Source organism: Hemitrygon akajei, chromosome 2 (genome assembly GCF_048418815.1).
Source record: "Hemitrygon akajei chromosome 2, sHemAka1.3, whole genome shotgun sequence".
Taxonomy (NCBI): Eukaryota; Metazoa; Chordata; class Chondrichthyes; order Myliobatiformes; family Dasyatidae; genus Hemitrygon; species Hemitrygon akajei.
In genome coordinates this window covers 3,859,787-3,880,420 of record NC_133125.1, presented here as the reverse complement: position 1 = coordinate 3,880,420, position 20,634 = coordinate 3,859,787, and the positions used below count along the sequence as shown (strand labels likewise).

General features: G+C 40.7%; 1 protein-coding gene and 1 long non-coding RNA gene across 9 annotated transcripts in view; one reads left to right on the top strand and one right to left on the bottom strand.

Moving 5' to 3' along the window:
• LOC140738758 (uncharacterized) overlaps positions 1–3,053 on the top strand; it is a 40,002-nt gene extending 36,949 nt beyond the window's left edge. Inside the window, exon 3 of the long non-coding RNA XR_012101440.1 lies at positions 2,238–3,053. This is a non-coding gene — a long non-coding RNA (uncharacterized lncRNA). The remainder of the gene's footprint in view (positions 1–2,237) is intronic.
• arb2a (ARB2 cotranscriptional regulator A) overlaps positions 1–20,634 on the bottom strand; it is a 549,148-nt gene that overhangs the window by 52,000 nt on the left and 476,514 nt on the right. The window lies entirely within an intron of this gene.

The window sequence follows — 20,634 nt, the reverse complement described above, 5'->3', positions numbered from 1 at the left end:
AGAAAGGGAAGGAGGAAGGGAACCAGGGGAGGTAATGGGCAGGTGAGGTGAAGAGAAGGGATAATGAGGTGGGTTTTCAAAGCTTGCAGGGAGATTTATGCCGGTTAGAAGAATGGGCTGAACGTTGGCAGATGGAGTTTAATGCTGAGAAGTGTGAGGTTCTACATTTTGGCAGGAATAATCCAAATAGAACATACAGGGTAAATGGTAGGGCATTGAGGAATGCAGTGGAACAGAGAGATCTAGGAATAACAGTGCATAGTTCCCTGAAGGTGGAGTCTCATGTAGATAGGGTGGTGAAGAAGGCTTTTGGAACGCTGGCCTTTATAAATCAGAGCATTGAGTACAGAAGTTGGGATGTAATGTTAAAATTGTACAAGGCATTGGTAAGGCCAAATTTGTAATATTGTGTACAGTTCTGGTCACCGAATTATAGGAAAGATATCAATAAATTAGAGAGAGTGCAGAGACGATTTACTAGGATGTTACCTGGGTTTCAGCACCTAAGTTACAGAGAAAGGTTGAACAAGTTAGGTCTCTATTCATTGGAGCGTAGAAGGTTGAGGGGGGATTTGATCGAGGTATTTAAAATTTTGAGAGGGATAGATAGAGTTGACGTGAATAGGCTGTTTCCATTGAGAGTAGGGGAGATTCAAACGAGAGGACATGATTTGAGAGTTAGGGGGCAAAAGTTTAAGGGAAACATGAGGGGGTATTTCTTTACTCAGAGAGTGATAGCTGTGTGGAATGAGCTTCCTGTAGAAGTAGTAGAGGCCAGTTCAGTTGTGTCATTTAAGGTAAAATTGGATAGGTATATGGACAGGAAAGGAGTGGAGGGTTATGGGCTGAGTGCGGGTAGGTGGGACTAGGTGAGATTAAGAGTTCGGTACGGACTAGGAGGGCCGGAATGGCCTGTTTCCGTGCTGTGATTGTTATATGGTTATATGGTTAATAAGGACCAGAATGGGGAATGGGAGTGGGAGTGGGGGTGGGAGAGAAATCACGGGAAACTGGAGAAATCAATGTTCTTGTTGTCAGGTTGAAGATTACCCAGAAGGAACATGAGGTGTTGCTCCTCCAACCTGAGAGCGAGATTTGGCTTTTATTTTAATCCATGAGTTCCGCAGAAGCTCTATCACTGAATGCTGAGTACTGACAAAACGTTTTGTCCTGAAACAGCAACATTTTATTCCTTTCTATAGATACTGCTTGACCTACAGAATTCATCCAGCACTTTGTGAGTGTATCTTGATCACTGCGTACATTCAAGGCAGGATCTGGTACATATTTGTATATTCAGGGGAACAAGGAAGACAGGGTCAGAAAATGGTGTTGAGTTAAAAGGGCAGCCATGATCTTATCTCATTGCAGGGCACACGTGAAGGACCAAAGGGCTTACACCTACTTTTATTTCTTATGTTCCATTTCTTCAACTGCACTGGACATCTTGGTGTAACAAGTGGAGATGATGAAAAAAAGGCAATGACAAATTCCAAAGAGCCACGGATTCCTGAGCCCTCTGTAAGGAGTTGGTACATTTTCCCTGGGAATAAATGGTGTTCCTCTGGGTGTTCTGGTTTCTTCCCACCATTACCAGTTAGTAGGTTAATTAATCATTGCAAAAATTGTCCTGTGATTGGGCCAGGGTTGAACAGATGGGTTGGTTGGCAGTGCAGTTCATTGGGACAGAAGGGCCTGATCCACACTGTATCTCTAAAATAAACTCTCACTTTTAGGCTGTGAAGAGTCATACCTCAGAGTGAGTTAGTCACTCATTTTGCATTCCATATCAGAACTTAATGGAGTCTAGACAAGTTGGATTGTATTTTCAAAAGTGTACAAGCATTTTTGATTTTCACATGATCAAACCCATCCCTTACAACTCTCCATCTTATTATTTGATTGTTGTGTGTCTCTTCACCATATTGGGAGCTCTGTTGTTTGGTAATAAATAAATCTACTTTCAGAATATGGGGGAGAGGGTTAACCTCTGCAAATTTATTCCAAGGCACAAGAAAATAATGCAAGATAATGTTGTAAATATGTAGAGGAATGTGTTTTTGAAATAAACAAACCATACAGTAGGAACAAACACAAAAACTGGGGTGGCATGTTACATTAGTGGTTAGCACAAAACAAAGTTCAGAATTTGAGGTTCAATCTTGGCATCCTCTGTAAGGAGTCACTGTACTTCCTCCCTGTACAAAAAAATTGTTTTTTTTTTCAATGATCCACAGACAATTCTATTCCACAAACATTGAGTAATGCAGGGCTACTCCATCAGTGAACTGCTTGTTGATCGGAGTAGCTGGACTGGTGTCAACGGTGGAGCCGGTCGAAGTGTCGAAGGGGTTGGCCAAAGTGTCAAAGGAGTCTGTTGGGATATCAGAGGAGCCTGTCAGAATGTCACAGGAGTCTGATGATGGGTCGCAGGAGCCAGTTTAAGTGCTGACCTGGATCCAGACCATGTTGCTGCCTGCTACTTGGAAGCATCAGAGTTGGTGCTGCAAAATCGTGGAAGGTTATCTCAGACATTTCACTTTCAATCGCAGGACTCTGGTGGACAATGATAACGTAAGTTGCTGCAGGCCTGTCACCCTTGTCTGATGGAGGGACAGTCGACATGGGAGCTGTGTAGCCTCAGTTGTAGCAAGAACTAGGTCTCAAGCCTTGGGCTTGCCTGCTATTGCAGACCAGGTGAGAGACATGGAAGTGCTACAGCGTGGTTGAGCTTGGCTGGGGCCTGGCCTTGCCTGTTGGTGCTGCCTTCCTGTGATCGGGTGATGGAATGACTGGCTAGATTGCATGTGTCTGTACACTGCCTATAGACTGTACCATCGACTACTGGACATTGTTGCTCAGGGTTTTGGACTACGTAGTTTTTATTTGAGTGAATGTGCTTCTTTGCTCAATATTTTGAATTATGTTACTCACTATTTTGGAATATTTGCTTGTTATTTTGAATATTTTGCACTCTGGTCCCAGAGGAACAGTGTCTCATTCACCTGTATCTATGTATAGTTTGAATGATAATTAAACTTGACTTGATTTGATTACCTGCAACGAATTTAAACCCAGCTCTCAGCCACAGAATTTGGTCACTCATTGAGCCAGCCAGCCTTAACCAGTTGCTCCTAGCCTTCAGTTACCTTGCTGCCTTGTCACGTTAAATATCTGTCCTCTCTTGTTTTGTACCCCCCCCCCGTAGCTTGTTATTTTATAGTGTAATATTAAAGTGATCGCTGACCGCTAAATCGTCTCCACTGCTCTGTGTTTGGGTCAAGCCTCCTCTACATTTCCTGACACTCAGCAGATCAGGCAGCATCTATGGAGAGGAAAAAATAACAGATGTTTTGGGTTGAGACCCTTCCTCAGGACTGGAAAGGAGGGGGGAGAAGCCAGCATAAGAAGGATCTGTTTGTGTGTCCAAATTCTGGTACTTCTCGCTGTTTCTAAAGAACCATTGCATGTGGCACTGATGGATTTACACTGAGCCTTTATATTTCCGCTCTAAAGTGAAGCTTTCACACAGAAACATAAAGAATCATCTCAGCTTCAAAAATATATCACAGATGGTTATCACTCCCTTTCTCATACTTCATTTATTGTGTGTATTTATACTGGGAGAAAAATCCTTGTGATTTGATTTTTCTTTCAGCATGCAAGGTTTTTTTTGAGGTATCAGTAATCACTGAACATGACAGCATACTAAACTAAGACCATCACCCTTTGTAAAGCATTTCCTAGCAACCAGTAAGTGGAGTTAGCTCAGCTAATATACGACATTCTTTTTATGTAAAATCTCCTTTCAACAATGAAGGGTGCTTAGTAACTATCATTTTGAGTTCACTACCTTTGCTTTCATCTTTGATAGCTAGTTGTAAGTTCTGGACATGTTAACACAAGCAAGGATATAAAAAATCCCATTTCTCCTTGTTTACTTTAGTAAAGGGAGCACAATGACCCTGATATTTACTGGGTGGGGGAAGGTAGTGAGAGTGAGGGTGCCTGAGAGTGGTAGGGGTACATTATCTGCATCTTGGGAGGAGCAAAAAGCCCAGACTCACTGACAGCACATAGAACTTAATGGCAGTAGGTTACAGCCTCAGAATAGAACAGAGATGAGGAGGAATTTCTTTTAACACGAGGATGGTATGTCTGTGGGATTCATTGCTACAGAAGGCTGAGGAGGCTACGTAAAGCAGAAGTTGGTAGGTTCTTCATTAGTCAGGGTGTCAAAGGCTATGGGGAGAAGACAGGAGAAAGAGGTTGAGAGGGTAAATCAATCAGCCATGATTGAATGGCAGAGCAGATTCAATGGACCAAATAACTTAATTCTGATCCAATGTTTTATTGTCTTATGACAAATAAGAGTCCCTTGCAGAAATGGATGCATTTATAAAGGGGAGCAAGGAATTGGCAGAGGAATTAATGCATTTTGTCAATCTTTATGAAATATGGAAAATACAAAGAAGCATGTTTTCTGGAGTTCTTCAATAGATAGAAAACAGCAGATGTATTGTAGATACTCTTTCAGAGGGCCTTTAATAAGAAATCACATCTGATTAACAAGGTTAGAGGTTATTAAGCAGAAAGACAGCTCAGAGTTAGTCAAATTTACTGTCTTTGACTTAATAATGTGAAATCTGTTGTTTTGCAGCAGCAGTACGGTACAAGGAGATAAAATTACTATAAATTACAATAAATAAATAAATCGTGCAAAAAGAGGAATAATGAAGTCGGGTCAATGGGTTGATGGACCATTCAGATATCTGATGGTGGAGGGGAAGGGTCTGCTCCTGCGTGTGTGTCATCAGGCTCCTGTAACTCCTCCATGATAGCAGCAGTGTGAAGAGGGGGAGTCGCAGATGGTGAGTGTCCCTGATGATGAATACTGCGTTCTTGAGGTACTACCTCTTGAAGATGTCTTTGGTGATGGGGATGGCTGTGCCTTTGGTGAAGATGGCTAAGCGTACGCCCTATTTTGATCCTATGTATTGGAGTCTCCATTCCAGGCAGTGATACAACCATATCTCCATGGAATCTCTTAATTGCTAGAGATCCAAATGATTACAGAGAGTGAGAGTGTGTGGCACAAACTGGAATATGGCAGTAATATGTTCTGACAATCACAGGAGAAAAGAAAGATCACAGCATGTTTGCTTCAGATCAGAATCAGAATCAGAGTTAATATCACTGGCGTATGTTGTGAAACTTGTTGGTATGCAGCAGCAGTACATAATAATAAAAATCTATAAATTACAATAAATATAGACAGTGGAAAAAATTAAGTAAGTAGTGTGAAAAGAGAAAATAAATAGTGAGGTAGTGTTCATGGGTTCAATGTCCATTCAGAAATCTAATGGCAGAGGGGAAGAAGCTGTTTCTGAATCATTGAGTGTGTGTCTTCAGGTTCCTGTACCTCCTCCCTGATGGTAGCAGTGAGATGGGAACATGGCCTTAATGATGGATACCACCCTTTTTGAGGTATCGCCATTTGAAGAATTCCTCGATGCTGAGAAGATTAGCCCTCGTGATGGACCTGGCTGAGTTTTAAACTTCCTGCAGCTTGTTTTGATCCTATACTTTGTCCCCTCCATTTCAAACCGTGATGCAACCAGTTAGAATGCTCTTCTGGGGGAAGGGGCAGGGGCGCAGGCCTCAAGCCTGCAGGACCTAAGTATTGCATGTTCTTTCACCTGCTACATTTCCTGACCAATTGAAAATGCTGCCCACAGCCATTTAATCCGAAGTGCAAATAAAATCAAGGCACACTGCCTTGTGCAGGTATTTTAGACACTACAATTATCACCCAGCCTGCCAGTTGTGGGTTTCTCAACTCAAGACAAACCTGCAAAAGTTACGATGTAGCTGCCTCTGCTAATTATGCTAATTTATGCTAACTAGAGCTCAGAGGTTAACGGTGGAAGGTGAAATGTTTGAGGGGCACATGAGGGGGAACTTCTCCACTCATAGGATAGCGAGAGTGTAGAATGAGCTACTCGTGCAAGTGGTGGATGTAGAGTTGATTTCAACATTTAAGAAATCAGGATAAGTATATGGATGGGAGAGATACATTGGACTATGGCTCAGCTGCAGGTCGATGGAACTAAGGCAGATTAATAGTTTGGCACAGACTAGATGGGCAAAGGGCTTGTTTCTGTGCTGCAGTGTTCCATGTCTCTAGAGTTTCTGGTCAATGAAAAGAAAAGGAATAACCAGTTAACAGTGAAGAACATGATGCACAATTGATCCTGTGGACAGGATGTAGGCATCTCTCTGCTCAATTTGTTACTTAGCAAAATGGATGTGCTGCTACATGAAGGAAGTGTGTAGAAGGTTATTACCTTTGGTAATACAGGGTATATGCCCTGGAATACTGCACTGAATAATTCTTGTCAGCAAACAATGAACAGACTCAATTATAATTTCAGAACCTTGAACCAGGTGCATTAAGTGATAGCACACTTTCAGAAGTCTGACAAGGTAGAAAACCCTGGAGCACTATGTATTGATTGGAAGCTTCAAGACTACATGCCACTAAGTGTTGCCAGTGAATATAACTTACAGTAACTGCTTTTCCCTGCCAATCCCTCACACAAACCTTCATACCCACGTATTCCCGCATTTAGCACATTCAAGATAATTATTATGTAACTGAAAACACTGCACAAAAAGTTATTCAAATACAACTTTGTCATCATTTAATAGCAACAAGCTTGTCTGCAAAATATGTACAGTACATGTCAACAAGAGGATTGGTGTTTAAGCAGGCTGTAGATTTTTCAATGTTGAGGGATGAGGTGTTAGTGTAGGAGAGTAATGAGGTAAACATAACAATTCTGACCTGACTGAAGGAAAGAGCAGGCAAAAGGAGCCAACGTATGCTTTTACTTCTTACATTAGGACACCTAAATAACAACTGTTGAGTTTATATGCCACATCTAAGTGCAGAAAGGACACCTTACTGAAGCTCTGAGATACAAACAAATTCATTTGCCATGACATATCCAGCATCTTTACTGTATACCTCACCACCACACAGGTCTCATTATGTATGAACTGCTAGCAGTCTTATATTGTTTAAGTTTTAACTTGTATCGTAAATCATCATCATCATCACATGACATAGGTGATCAGGATCAGAATCAGGTATGTGACGTGTAATTTGTTAACTTAGCAGCAGCAGTTCAATGTAATATATAATCTAGCCGAGAGAGAAAAAAAATTTTAAAAATAAATAAATAAACAAGTAAATCACTTACGTATATTGAATAGATTAAAACAACGTGGAAAAACAGAAATACTGTATATTAAAAAAAAGTGAGGTAGTACCCAAAGCTTCAATATCCATTTAGGAATCGGATGGCAGAGGGGAGGAAGCTGTTCCTGAATTGCTGAGTGTGTGCCTTCAGGCTTCTGTACCTCCTACCTGATGGTAACAGTGAGAAAAGAGCATGACTGGGAGCTGGAGTTCCTTAATAATGAACAAAGCCTTTCTGAGACACCGCTCCCTAAAGATGTCCTGAGTACTTTGTAGGCTAGTACCCAAGATGGAGCTGACTAGATTTACAACCTTCTGCAGCTTCTTTCAGTCCTGTGCAGTAGCCCCTCCCCCCCAGACCAGACAGTGATGCAGCCTGTCAGAATGCTCTCCACTGTACATCTATAGAAGTTTTTGAGTGTATTTGTTGACCAAAACTCTTCAAAGAATAGTGTAGAAATATAGCAATGTAAAACCACAAATAATTAAATAATAATAAGTAAATTATGCCAAGTGGAAATAAGCTTTTTTACAGACAGTGTGATGTTTGCTTCCAGAATTTGCTGGTATTTAATTGAATTCATTCTTCCCTCTACCAGTGAAATGTTCCCCATGCCACTGGCCACAACACAAGCCCAAAGCATGATCGATCCACCCCCATGCTTAACAGTTACAGAGGTATTCTTCTCATGAAATTCTGCACCCTGTTTTCTCCAAACATGCAGCCAAAAAGTTCTATTTTAACTTCATCAGTCCATGGGACTTGTTTCCAAAATGCATCAGTCTTGTTTAGATTTTCCTTTGCAAACTTCTGACACTGAATTTTGTGGTGAGGACACAGGAAAGGTTTTCTTCTGATGACTCTTCCATGAAGGTCATATTTTTGCAGGTTTTGCTGCACAGTAGAACAGTGCACCACCACTCCAGTCTGATGTCATTTCCGCCCGGAGAGGGCGGGCATTAGGGATTAAATGCCAGCGCCGCGAAGTTTGAATAAACTAGTCTCGAAACGACTTACCGACTGCGTGTCGTTATTTCAGTGCTGTGTGCACATCGCTACAACACAGCACATAACGAATGAACAAATCCAGAAATAAACAGCTAAAGTGGGGTCTGAATTCTTTCATCTAGTTTTGTGTAACTTCCTCCAATTTGCTCTGCAGCATTCAAAGAAAGGCATAATGTTTTAAAGCATACTTCCCATGCCACAACACATTACTGGAGTTCTGGAGAAGGCATGTTGCAGGAGAGAAGGGGGCTCGGATATTTATTTAAACTGAATTGCACAATTTGGACAATGCGGTTAAACCAAGGGAGCACCAGGAATTTGCGGGTCTATCATTTGGCAGGAGCAGGCTCCATGGCTGAGAATTCTCACAAGGTGGAGTACTGCTGAAAGAAATTTCACAATCACTCAGGATATGTCAACATGATCTGCACAGTATAGCTTCCACCTGCAGAGCAGAGATCTTCACAGAAAATGTAGTTTATGTGGAGATCTGAGTTCTCTAAGTGAGCTGCCACTCATCAAGGATGTTGTAGCAAGCCATTAAAGTAAGTGGATCAGTGATTCATTTTTCATGTCTTTCATATGAGCTGGTGGACCTCTGCAGCCAGAAGTGAGGGGAGATTATGGTTATATATTGGTATTAAGACCCTAAGACCCAAAGACATAGGAGTAGAATTAGGCTATTCAGCCCACCAGGTCTGGTCCGCCATTCAATCATGTCTGATTTATTATCCCTCTCAGTTCAATTCTCTTGTCTTCTCCCCATGACCTTTGCTGCCCTGACTAATTAAGAACCTATCAAGCTCCACTTTAAATATTCTCAATGACTTTCTTACACAGCTATCTGTGGCACCGAATTCCACAGATTCACCACCCTCTGGCTGAAGAAATTCCCCCTCATCTCTGTTACAAATGGAAGTCCCTGTATTTGAGGCTGTGTCCTCTGGTCACAGAGAACTGTGATGTAGAGAGAATTACTTGTTATGTATTGGGGTATTTTAGTTTGGTGGCTTAGGGATAGTTGCTGGTGTAACGCTACTACAGTCTCAGTAACCAAGATTAAATTCTGGAGTTTGTATGTTCATCCTTTGACTGCATAGGTTTCTTCCTGGTGCTCTCATTTCCTCCCCCCTTCCAAAGATGTATGGGTTAGTAGGTTAATGCTGTAATTGAGTGGCACGGGCTTGTAAGAAGGGAAGGGCCTGATACTATGCTGTATTCCTGAAAAAAAATCAGCTTTCTATATAGGAAACCCTGACATCCTGTATGACCTGTGTCCACCTTCTATGTTTAACTAAGAGATGAGACAATGGATTCTGAGTACGGACATCATCTTCTAGTTCTGCCTGTTGCTCTGCTAATGCTATTTATCCATTAGTAACCAATTCTCTGACACAGTCTCATAGCCTTCAGGGCATCTGATCCTTGTACTCCTTTGATTGATATGTTTGAGTGTTGGTTGTGTGTCATGTCCGACAATGATAGGAGACCTGTGCAAAAGAGTTTTTAAACTGGAAAAGCTGTTGCATTGGGGCAGTTCCACTTTCTCAACCTTCGAAGGCTGGGACCAGTGGTGGGAGTAGTTGTCACAAACTGGAGTCGTCCTTGGTTGCAGTAGATGACCGTGACTTCTGTGTTTCATCATACCCTTCACTCTCCACGGGGCATTGCAGAAATATGTTTCTGTCTGTTGGATCTCACTGTAGATTTCAGCTGCCCAGTTCACTGGAGCTGACTTTGCATGCTGGTACAGGCAGATCCCTATTTCACTATGTATGAGACCCTCCAACTACTCTCATCTGGTTCAGCCTGCCTCTCAGATTGGTGTAGAAAGCAGTAAACAGCAATAAAATTTCCACTACTCCCGGTTTATGCCTTAAAACATTCATATTCTGATGTAGTCAGCAAAGTTTCATATTCAGGGCTCCAAAGCCATCTTACGCTACAACCTTGGTACTGACACAGGTGTTTTACATCTGGATTTATCCGCTATTTTTGCCGAATACATATAGGATGCAGAGCTGGGCTGACAAGTGGCAGATGGAATTCAAACTGGAAAAATGTAAAGTGATTCACTGTGGAAGATTGAAGTTGAAGGCACAACACAAGCTTAATGGTAAGATTTTTAACAGTATGGAGGAACAGATGGATCTAGGGGTTCACATTCATAGATTCCCTCAATGTGGACAACTAGTGCCTTTGAACCCAGGGTGTAATTGGCTAATAGATGAGGACATAAGCTTAAGGTATTAGAGGAAAAATAGAGAGAATGTTAGGAGTAGTTTTTTACATAGGGAATGGTGGGTGCATGGATCGCATTGCTAGGGGTGGAGGTAGAGGCAGATACATTAGCATTTTGGAAGGAGAGGGAGAGCAGCCAGATATCTTAGTACATATTAGTACCAAAGACCTAGGAAGGAAAAGCAAAGAGACCCTGAAAAGAGAATTTAGAGAGCTAGGCAGAAAGCTGAGAAGCCGGATCTACAGGGCAGTAATTTCTGGATTGCTGCCAGTGACTGTAGAGACAGGATAATCTGACAGATTAACACACGCAAAATGCTGGAGGAACTCAGAAGGCCAGCCAGCATCTATGGAAAACAGTACAGTTGATACTTCGGTTTGAAACCCTTCAGCAGGACTCCTGGCCTGCTGAGGTCCTTCAGCATTTTGTGTGAGTTGCTTGGATTTCCAGCATCTGCAGATTTTCTCATTTGTGATTTGGCAGATAAATGCGTGGCTGAGAGACTGGTGCAGGGGGCAGGGCATCAGGTTCTTGGATCATTGGGATCTCTTCTGGAGGAGATATGACCTGTACAAAAGTGACAGGTTGCACCTGATCTGATGGGGAACCAGTACTCTCACAGGCAGGCTTGTTAGAGCTGTTGAGGAGGATTTAAACTAATTTGGCAGTGAGATGGAAACCGGAGTGAAGGGACTCAGAACAGGACAGATGGTAAAAAAAAGCAAAGCTAGAATGCAGTCAGATTGTTAAGAAGGGCAGTCAGATGATAAGACATAGCTGTAGCCAGCAGGGTGAGTATCAGTGCATTAGGGATGCAGAATCAAAAAGGGTAGGAAATACAGTACTCAAAGTGTTAATCTGAATGCATGGAGTATAAGAAATAAGGTGGATGATCTTTTGCACTATTACAGATTGTCAGGCATGATGTTGTGGCCTTTACCGAATTGTGGCTGAAGGATGGTTGTAGATGGGAGCTGAATATCCAAGGTTACACATTGTAACAGAGGGATAGAAAGGTAGGCAGAGGGGGTGGCGTGGCTCTGCTGGTAAAGAATGGCATCAAATCAGTAGAAAGATGTGACATAGGATCTGAAGATGTTGAATCATTGTCGGTTGAGCTAAGAAATTGCAAAGGTAAAAGGGCCCTGATGGCAGTTATACACAGGCCTCCCAAAGTAGCTGGGATGCGGACCACAGATTACAATGGGAAATAGAAAAGGTGTGCCAAAAGGGCAATGTTATGATAGTTACCATTTTATTTTATTAATTTTATTGCAGGCATATACATATCTACAGAATAATAACCATAATAGAATCAAGACCACACCAATTTGGGCATTCAACCAGTGTGCAACAAACAGTGTAAAAACAAATAATAAATAAGTAAGTGTAGCCCCCTGGTAACCCTCAGGCTTGCTCAGCTCGCTTCCGTCTAGGGGGTGCAGCCTTCAGCCCCGCCAAACTGGATAATCAGCTTGTGTGGATGCTGTGTGATCCCCCACCACGCCAAATAACAGACAGTACACCATATGCGATTAAATGAGTTCACTTTATAGATCTTACTGGAACTATGTACTTAATAGAGATTCAATATAAAAGGAAAAGTAAAAGGCGCCAAACTTATCAAAGTTCAACCACTTTGTGCACAACCATTGGAGCTCAATTAACGAAGTCTTCTTGCCACCATTTGATCCCCTCAGATCTCCTCGACTCGTAGCTCAGGACCACCCGAAGTGATCAACCAAGCACCCCCGGCACGTCTGTCTTCATCTTCTCTCCTCGCCGAAAACCCTGGCCTTGGACCCCCGCTTGGGGTCCGTTCCGTCGCCCAGCTTACAGCATCGCGTCCTCTCTCTCTCACCCCCTCACGCCGACTCCCCAAAAGCCCGCTAACAATAGCTTACAGACCGAGAAGCGAGAATAACATCTAAAAGTTTTGCACATTTTACTCGATATCAGTACTTCTAACTTTATCTCTACAGCAATAATACAGTAATAATTTACTCTGTATAATTGTTGAATGTTGTTGATTATGGTTACATGTAGAACCAACACAGCACAGCAAATTCTAATACATGTAAATGTACATGGTGACTAAATTTGAGCTTTGATTTCTGCAGCCAGCCAAAGGAGTCCAGGGATACTGAACATAATGTTCATCAAAGCCCCAATAAGACCACGTGAGAGTACCTGAACAGCAAACTAGCCAAAGTTCATGTTTAGAATTGGTGTTGAAGCCACAATGGCCACAATGCAAATTTTAAAAAAAACTCTGCTTGATACCCCTGCCACCTTTGCCATTTCTTTTTCCATCTGGCTCAATTGCCCTTTGCCATTTTTGTCCTATAATCCTCCAGCCCCATCTAAAAATTCTGCTGGCATCTGATACTGTGGTCCTGCTCCAAGCACATTGCAAGCGACATGCCTAGAGCACCAGTAAAAGACTAAAACAAGATGACCTTGCCTAATCCATCATGACAGCTACATACTGCGCAAAAGCAGCCCCTTCTGATCGTTCTCTCTCCAGATGGCTTGACTGAGAGCAAGAACACACAAATAGGAACTGAGAAGGAGAACTTGAATCTTACCATCTCCCCACTGCGAATGAAACGATAAATTATGACATTTTAAGGCCCTCTAATATATGTATTCTTTTATATCCTCACAAGCTAAGCATGCATGCAGTTTTACCAAATTAGAAAATACAAACATGAACGCTTTAACTTAGACAATTTCTTATTACATTTTAGTAAACTTTCCTGCTGTTTACAGTAATCCTGAGAAGGAATAATGGCAGGATACACGCTGGTAATGTCAGAACCCAAGACCAGAGGAAAAACAGACTCCGATGTAGAGATGACAACGAAAGTTTATTCATAAGAATGCCAATGGAACATTGGTAGCTTGGCCGTGTGACAACATGAATGTAATATTCTTAAAACTATGACCCTGCAATTAACGCTAATCAGGTGTCCGCTTATATAATACAAGTAACCCGGAATCCCCAAACTTATCAAAATAAACTAAGCAAGTTTAAACAGAAAGCACCAGGAGACTGCATTGCAAAGGGTGAGTCACTCGACAAAAATAAACACAAGGAACTCGAAACAATTCATGACTTTTGTTAAACAAACAGGGGCTCTTAAAAACCTCAGAGCCCCACGGTCTCCGGCTCCTCGTAAAGGCCTGAAGAGGTCATTACAAATAATCTGGATCATGTTTATCATGGTTGCTGTGGTTAGTGCATTGTATTACAGCGCTAATGACATGGATTCAAATCCTGCCACTGTCAATAAGGAGTTTGCAAGTTATCCCTGTCACTGCGTGGGTTTCCTCCGATGCTCCAGTAACCTCCCACATTCCAAAGACCTACAGGTCACATGGTGTAATTGGGCAACACGGGCTCATTGATCAAGAAGGGCCTGCTACCAGCTGTATCTCTATATAAATAATTGCAGAACCAATTTTCTATTCTTATCTTTACTTAGTTAATTCTTTGTTAATATATATTCATTCTGAGAGTAAAATATATTAAAGTTCTAATGCTTATGAATTCTGATAATAGTACCTAAAAAGCAAGCTTTTTTTTGAAGCAGTCTAATTATAGGATTCCCCAAATGTATCATAGTTAATATAATTCCATTTCAGGATCAGTTCAAAAATTTAAGTCATTACCACAATTCTTCAGCTAATTAACATATGCATCCTATTTAACTTTGAAACCTCTGATTTTATGTGAGGTGGCATGAGCTTCAAATTTAAAAAATGGTATTTATTCATTATTTGAAACTCATAAAATTTGTTTCATTCTTCTCTTTACTTAAATGTACTGTTTATTCCTCATGGAAAACAGGACAACTGTAAAATCTTCTAGTGACTGCTGAATACTCATATGGATGTTGACTATATGAGTATATTTAGTATCAATATGAGTACAGTATAGGTATAGACTCATATAAATGTCTATATAGACATAAGGTGAGTACCTTCTGTACCTAATAAAGTGGCCACTGGGTCTATAATTTTTGCCTTCTGCAGCTGTAGCCCATCTACTTCAAGGTTTAACGTGTTGTGCATTTAGAGATGTTCTTCTGCACACCACTGTGGTAACACATGGTATCTGAGTTACTATTGCCTTCTTGGCAGCTTAAACCAGTCAGGCCATTCTCCTCTGATTTCTTTCAGTAACAAGACACTTTCACCCACAGAACTGCCACTCACTGTTTTTATTTGTCTTTGTCTTCTGCACCATTCTCTGTAAACTCCAGAGCCTGTTGTCTGAAAATTCCAGGAGATCAGCAGTTTCTGAGATACTCAAACCATCCTGTCTGACACTAACAATTATTCCACCGTCAAAGTCACTTAGATCACATTTCTTCACCATTCTGATGTTCGGTCTGAATAACAACTGAACTCTTGACCACATCTGCATTCTTTTGTGCATTGAGTTGCTACCACTTGATTGGCTGATTAGTTGCATTATCAAGCAGGTGTACCTAATAAAGTGACCAATGAATGTATGCTTAATACAATGAATGCTGCAGATGCTTTGCAACACACAAAGACACCTTGCAGCTTATTATTTAACAGGAAATTTGAAAACGTTCATTCTCAATAATGCATTAAATTGGAGTTTTCATCTGCCAATGGAATTTGTTATTGAAATATTAATATTTTAACAATGAATTTGATCGGCAGACAAAAACTATGAAAAGGCCACTTCTGCATTCAGTATAATTCTACATCTTTTTAAATTTAGTTATTCTATGATTCTACTGAATTTTTAAGGATTGAATTTTCATATATGGTCTTATGACAAAAAGCCTTGCCTGAGATTTGTGCTTTTTTTGTGTTTGACGTTCTTCGTTATGTTGTTTTTTTTAAGTAGGTTCTATGGTGTTTCTTTGTTTATGGCTACCTGCAAGAAGATGAATCCATGAACACTACTTCACTTCTTTTTGTTTCTCTTTTTGCACTATTTATCTACAATCTTTTATTGTTAGGTATTACAATGCACTGTTGTGCATAAAAACAAATTTCATGACATATATCAGATATAATAAACCTGATTCCGATTATGAATCTCAAGGCTATAAACCATGTACCTACTCTGACAAGAAATGTACTTTGAACTTTGAGATGAACCTGGTAAAATGGTCCTCTAATAAAATAACAGGAACATCAAACCAACAGAATATCTAACCAGTGAATGCAAAAGATGCATTTCACTGAATATTTCGATGTCCAAGGACAAATAAAACGAATTTTCTAAATCTTACTTACTATCATAAAAGCATTTCAGACAATTTGAACATGGCATCCTTTTGAAATATTGGTAATCTGGCATAAGTCTCATAAATGTGGGTTTGTGTGATATTGAATGGTACTATTATTAAGAATTTAATTTTAGGACAAACCCTCAACTTAAAGAGATGAAATATGGGCAGGAGGAGGGAAATGTATTATTTGCTAAGGAAGCAGTACAGATGTTTAATCTTGCTTTATTCTTCTTAATTAATCAATCAATTAATTAATTAATTTAGTTAGTTAGTTAGAGATACAGTGTGGAAGAGGCCCTTCAGGCCCAAAAAGCCACACCACCCAGTAACCCACGTATTTAACACTAGCCAAATCACAGGACAATTTACAATAAACAATTAACATATTAACAGTTGTTGGACTGTGGGAGGTAACTGGAGCACCCACAGGAAACCCATGAAGTTCAGGGGGGAAATGTACACACTCTTTACAGGCGTGCCAGAATTGAATTTCCCAAACTGTATAGCATCATGTTGAATACTATGCTACCAGAATTAGTGCCCAGAATTGAAACTGAAATTTGAAAATGCTTGTATGTGACTCCATTTTTTAATATTTCCAGAAAATGACCACAAATCATGCCATTGACAAAAAAAAACACCTGCTTAAGGCTGATGTGATATAAAGTTAAAAACGCAAGATTCTGCAGATGCTAGAAATCCCAAGCAACACACATAAAATACTGGGGGAAGTCAGTAGGGTAGGCAGCATCTATGGAGTGGAATAAACAGTAAATATTTTGGGCTAAAGTGCTTCATCAGCACTGGAAAGGAAAAGAAGCCAGAAAAGCTTCTTTCTGTTGACATGAAGTTGTAGCCAAGTAGCATTTCAACATCAGGATATAAATGTTAACCATGCAAGGACGTGACCTTCAATTGTAAAATCTCTTTGGGAGGCATTGATTGAACAGAGCATTTTTTAATAATTGTTTTCTTTCATGGTTGATTTGGAATTACTGGCCCTACCCATTTTTCTATCAATTGCAGTGAAACCATCTCTGGTCATTTATAGACCCTGCTAAACCGCCTACAAAGAATTATTCTCTTACACTCATATATGAGAAGGCTTGTTCTCTGAATAAATAAGGAATAGAACATATAATTAAAATATCCTGTTGGTAACATTTCTTCATTAAGATGTAACCAGTTACCCGAGATTAAAAGATAATAATAAAGCCATTGGAACATTATCTTCTTTTATGTACTCTGGACTCTGAAAGCAGCTATGTGGAAATTAATGATGTTAATTTGATGAGCTCTCTCCAATCCAAAGCACATGGCAATAGTGTTGTATTAAGCACAATCATCCACTTTATTAAAAAGATATTTTAACAATCGTGGCCTGTCTTCTATCTGTACATTAATGAAGATTTGGAAAAGAAAAGGGATAATTATATGGGCTTGAAAAATAAAATTGACAGCAACGTGAAGAGATTGTCTACAAAATGTATTTGATTCAATGACTTAAAAACCATAATAGAATCTTCAAAATCCTTCATTCTCTGTATTCCTGCGAGTATAAATTACCCATGTTTAATGTAAGATTAGTTTTTCATTTAGCCTTTAGAAAATCTTACAAGATTTATAACCATCATGTATTGAACTGCTCCCTCTACATGCAATAGGAAGTATATATTATAGGGCAATATGAAAGGAGCATTTCATGAAATACTGCAAAGAAAGGATAGATTTATTTTCCAAGCCTGCCTTGATCGATTTAAATTGTGGAATAACTTTTATTAATGCAAAAGATGGTGCCATAAAATCAATCTTAATGGATAAAACAAACACAATTTTTTAAGCACAAATATTTGGTGGGGTGGATGGAAAGCAACAAGTAAGGTGCAGTGTAGTGCTTCAACAGCTCGGGTGTCAAAGTTCAAAGTTCAATTATGGTGCCAGCCGTAAGGAGTTCGTATGTCCTTCCTGTGGAATGCATGGGTTTACCCAGATACTCCAGCTTCCTCTCATAGACCAAAGGCCTACTGTATTGATTGGCTGCCCATTGTAAATTGTTGCGTGATTAGGTGAGGGTTAATTGGATTTGTCAGCTGGCGTGGCTTGAAGGACTGGACGGGCCTACTCTGCTCTGCATCACTAAATAGATGGGAGATTAAGTGAAAAAGTTGGAAAATTGCCACTGCTGCACCATCTGGCTTTAATGAAAGCACAATAAGGGATGGCAGGGTATACTACTCTTTTGAGTTGGGGCTATTCTCCAAATATTTCAGTAAAGGTTACCTTGGATTAATTTTAACTTTTGCTAGAAATTTTGCACAGGCTAGCATACTTTTCTCAAACATGCTCAGACTTGTAGCCAGGAAATAAGAGAAATTCTTTATTTCCAAAGAAATAGAATAGAATTGGAATTGATTCTATTGTATTTCTTTGAATCTACTGTGAAAACCCACAAAAAATGAATCACACTTCAATAATAAATTTACTTTGAACTTTGAATAGTTGCCTGGAAGGCTAATAGGTTGACTATCCTCCAAAACTCCTGTGACTGGACCCCATTAATGTCCATAATTCACCCAAAAATTAACCTCTGTTTACCCTTTCCTGAGGTAAAAAAACAGAAAATGCTGGAAGCACTCAGTGGACCAGACAGTATCTGTGGCAAGAGAAACAGAGTTGATGCTTCAGATGGAAGTTCTTTCATCTCAACTCATCAGTTCTGACAAAAGGCCTTAGATATTAATTGTTAACACTTGTTTTTCTCCTCAGGTGGTGTCTTACCTCCTGAGTGTTTCAAGCATTTTCAGTTTTATTTAAGAGTTACAGCATCAGCAGCTTTTATTTTCCATTTCCATCTTTTTGATGTTGCCTGCTTCCTGAAGTTTGATTCACCCCCTGATGTCTGCCCCCTTTCTAAAACCCAGCTTCCTTTCTCCATTATTTTCTTTTTGCCTAATTGGTGTTTACAGAAGTGCATGATGAAAATAGTTTTCAAAGTAACTTTGTTGCACAATTGGATAGTTAAAACAAACTAATATGTTTTTGTCAGTATTAATGCAAGATGTGAATAGCAATATGAGATAATCTTCCTCTCATCTGTGCTGCATCTCACCGCTGATAAACTTCCCCAGAAATCATCAGAACTGATGAGAAATTGTCCAGCATGTGGTGACACTGTCCAAATCTCAGCAGAGCAGTGGGAGCATGCAGATGATGTTTGTATTTGTGTGTATATGGAGATTATCTGCCTGCTCCTGCCCCACTGAACTCATGTCCTCATACCTGGACTCCATTCTATCCCCCTTGGTTCAGCCCTTCCCACCTACATCCATGACACTTCTCGTGCTCCCGAACTCCTCACTAACTTTGAGTTCAAAGGCCCTGACTGCCTCAATTTCACCATGGATATCCAGTCCCTATACACTTCTATTTCCCAACAAGAAGGCCTTAAATCTTCTTTCTCAATAAAACCTGTTCCCCTCTACCACCACCCTCTTCCATCTGGCAGAACTGGTCCTCACCCTCAACAATTTCTCCTTTGGCTGCTCCCATTTTCTTGATCTGTCTCCATCACTGGAGATAAACTGTTGACTGACATCATTTATAAACCTACTGATTCCCACGGATATCTTCCCACTCTGTCTCCTGTAAAAATGCTATTCCCTTTTCTCTGTTTCTGCCACATCTGTTTCTGGAATGAGCCAATCCTTTCCAGGACTTCTGAGATGTTCTTCTTCTTTACAGAACAGAGTTTTCCTTCGTCCACCATTGAAATGCTGCCCTCACCAGCTTCTCCATCCTTTCCCAGACATTCGCACTCACCCCATCTTCCCGCTGACTTAACAGTGATAGAGTTCCTCCTGTCCTTACCTACCACCCCATGAGCCTTCGGATTCAACGTCATACTCCGCAAATCCGTCATTTCCAAAGAGATCCTAATGCCAAGCATACTTTTACCTTCCCTCCTGCTCCTGCTTTCTGCAAGTATCGCACTTTCCATGATTTCCTTGTCCACTCATCCCCACTAATCTCCACAAGTGGCCAAATTGCTACTCCTGTCCACCCACTTGCTCATTCACCTTCATTCAGAGCCCCAAACAGTCCTCCCAGGTGAGACAACACTTCACCTACAAATCTGCAGGGATGATGGATTGTATCTGGTGCTCCCAATGCAGTCTCTTCGACATTGGTGAGACCCATTATAAGTTGAGGGACCACTTTGTCAAGCAATTCTCCTCCATCCACCTAAAGTAGAACTTACGGATGGCCAGACATTTTAATTCAGATTCTTATTCCCATTCTGACATGTCAGTCCGTGGCCTCCTCTGAGACAATAAGATCATAAGATGTAGGAGCAGAATTAGGCCATTCAGCCCATTGAGTCTGCTCCACCATTCCATCATGGCTGATCCTGGATACCGCTCAACCCCATACACCTACCATCTTACCATATCCTTTTACGCCCTGACGGATCAGGAAATGATCAACTTCCGCCTTAAGTATACCCATGGACTTGAATTCCACCCCAGTCTGCCGCAGAGCATTCCAGATTCACTACTCTCTGCCTAAAAATATCCTCCTTACCTCTGTTCTAAAAGGTTGCTCCTCAATTTTGAGGCTGTGCCCTCAAGTTCTGGATACCCCACCATAGGAAACATCCTCTCCACACCACCCTATCTAGTCCTTTCAACATTCAGTAAGTTTCAATTAGATCCTCCCACATTCTTCTAAATTCCAGTGAGTACAGGGCCAAAGCTGCCAAATGCTCCTCATATGTTAACTGCTTCATTCCTGGAATTGTCCTTGTGAACCTCCTCTGGACTGTGTCTGATGAAAATACGTT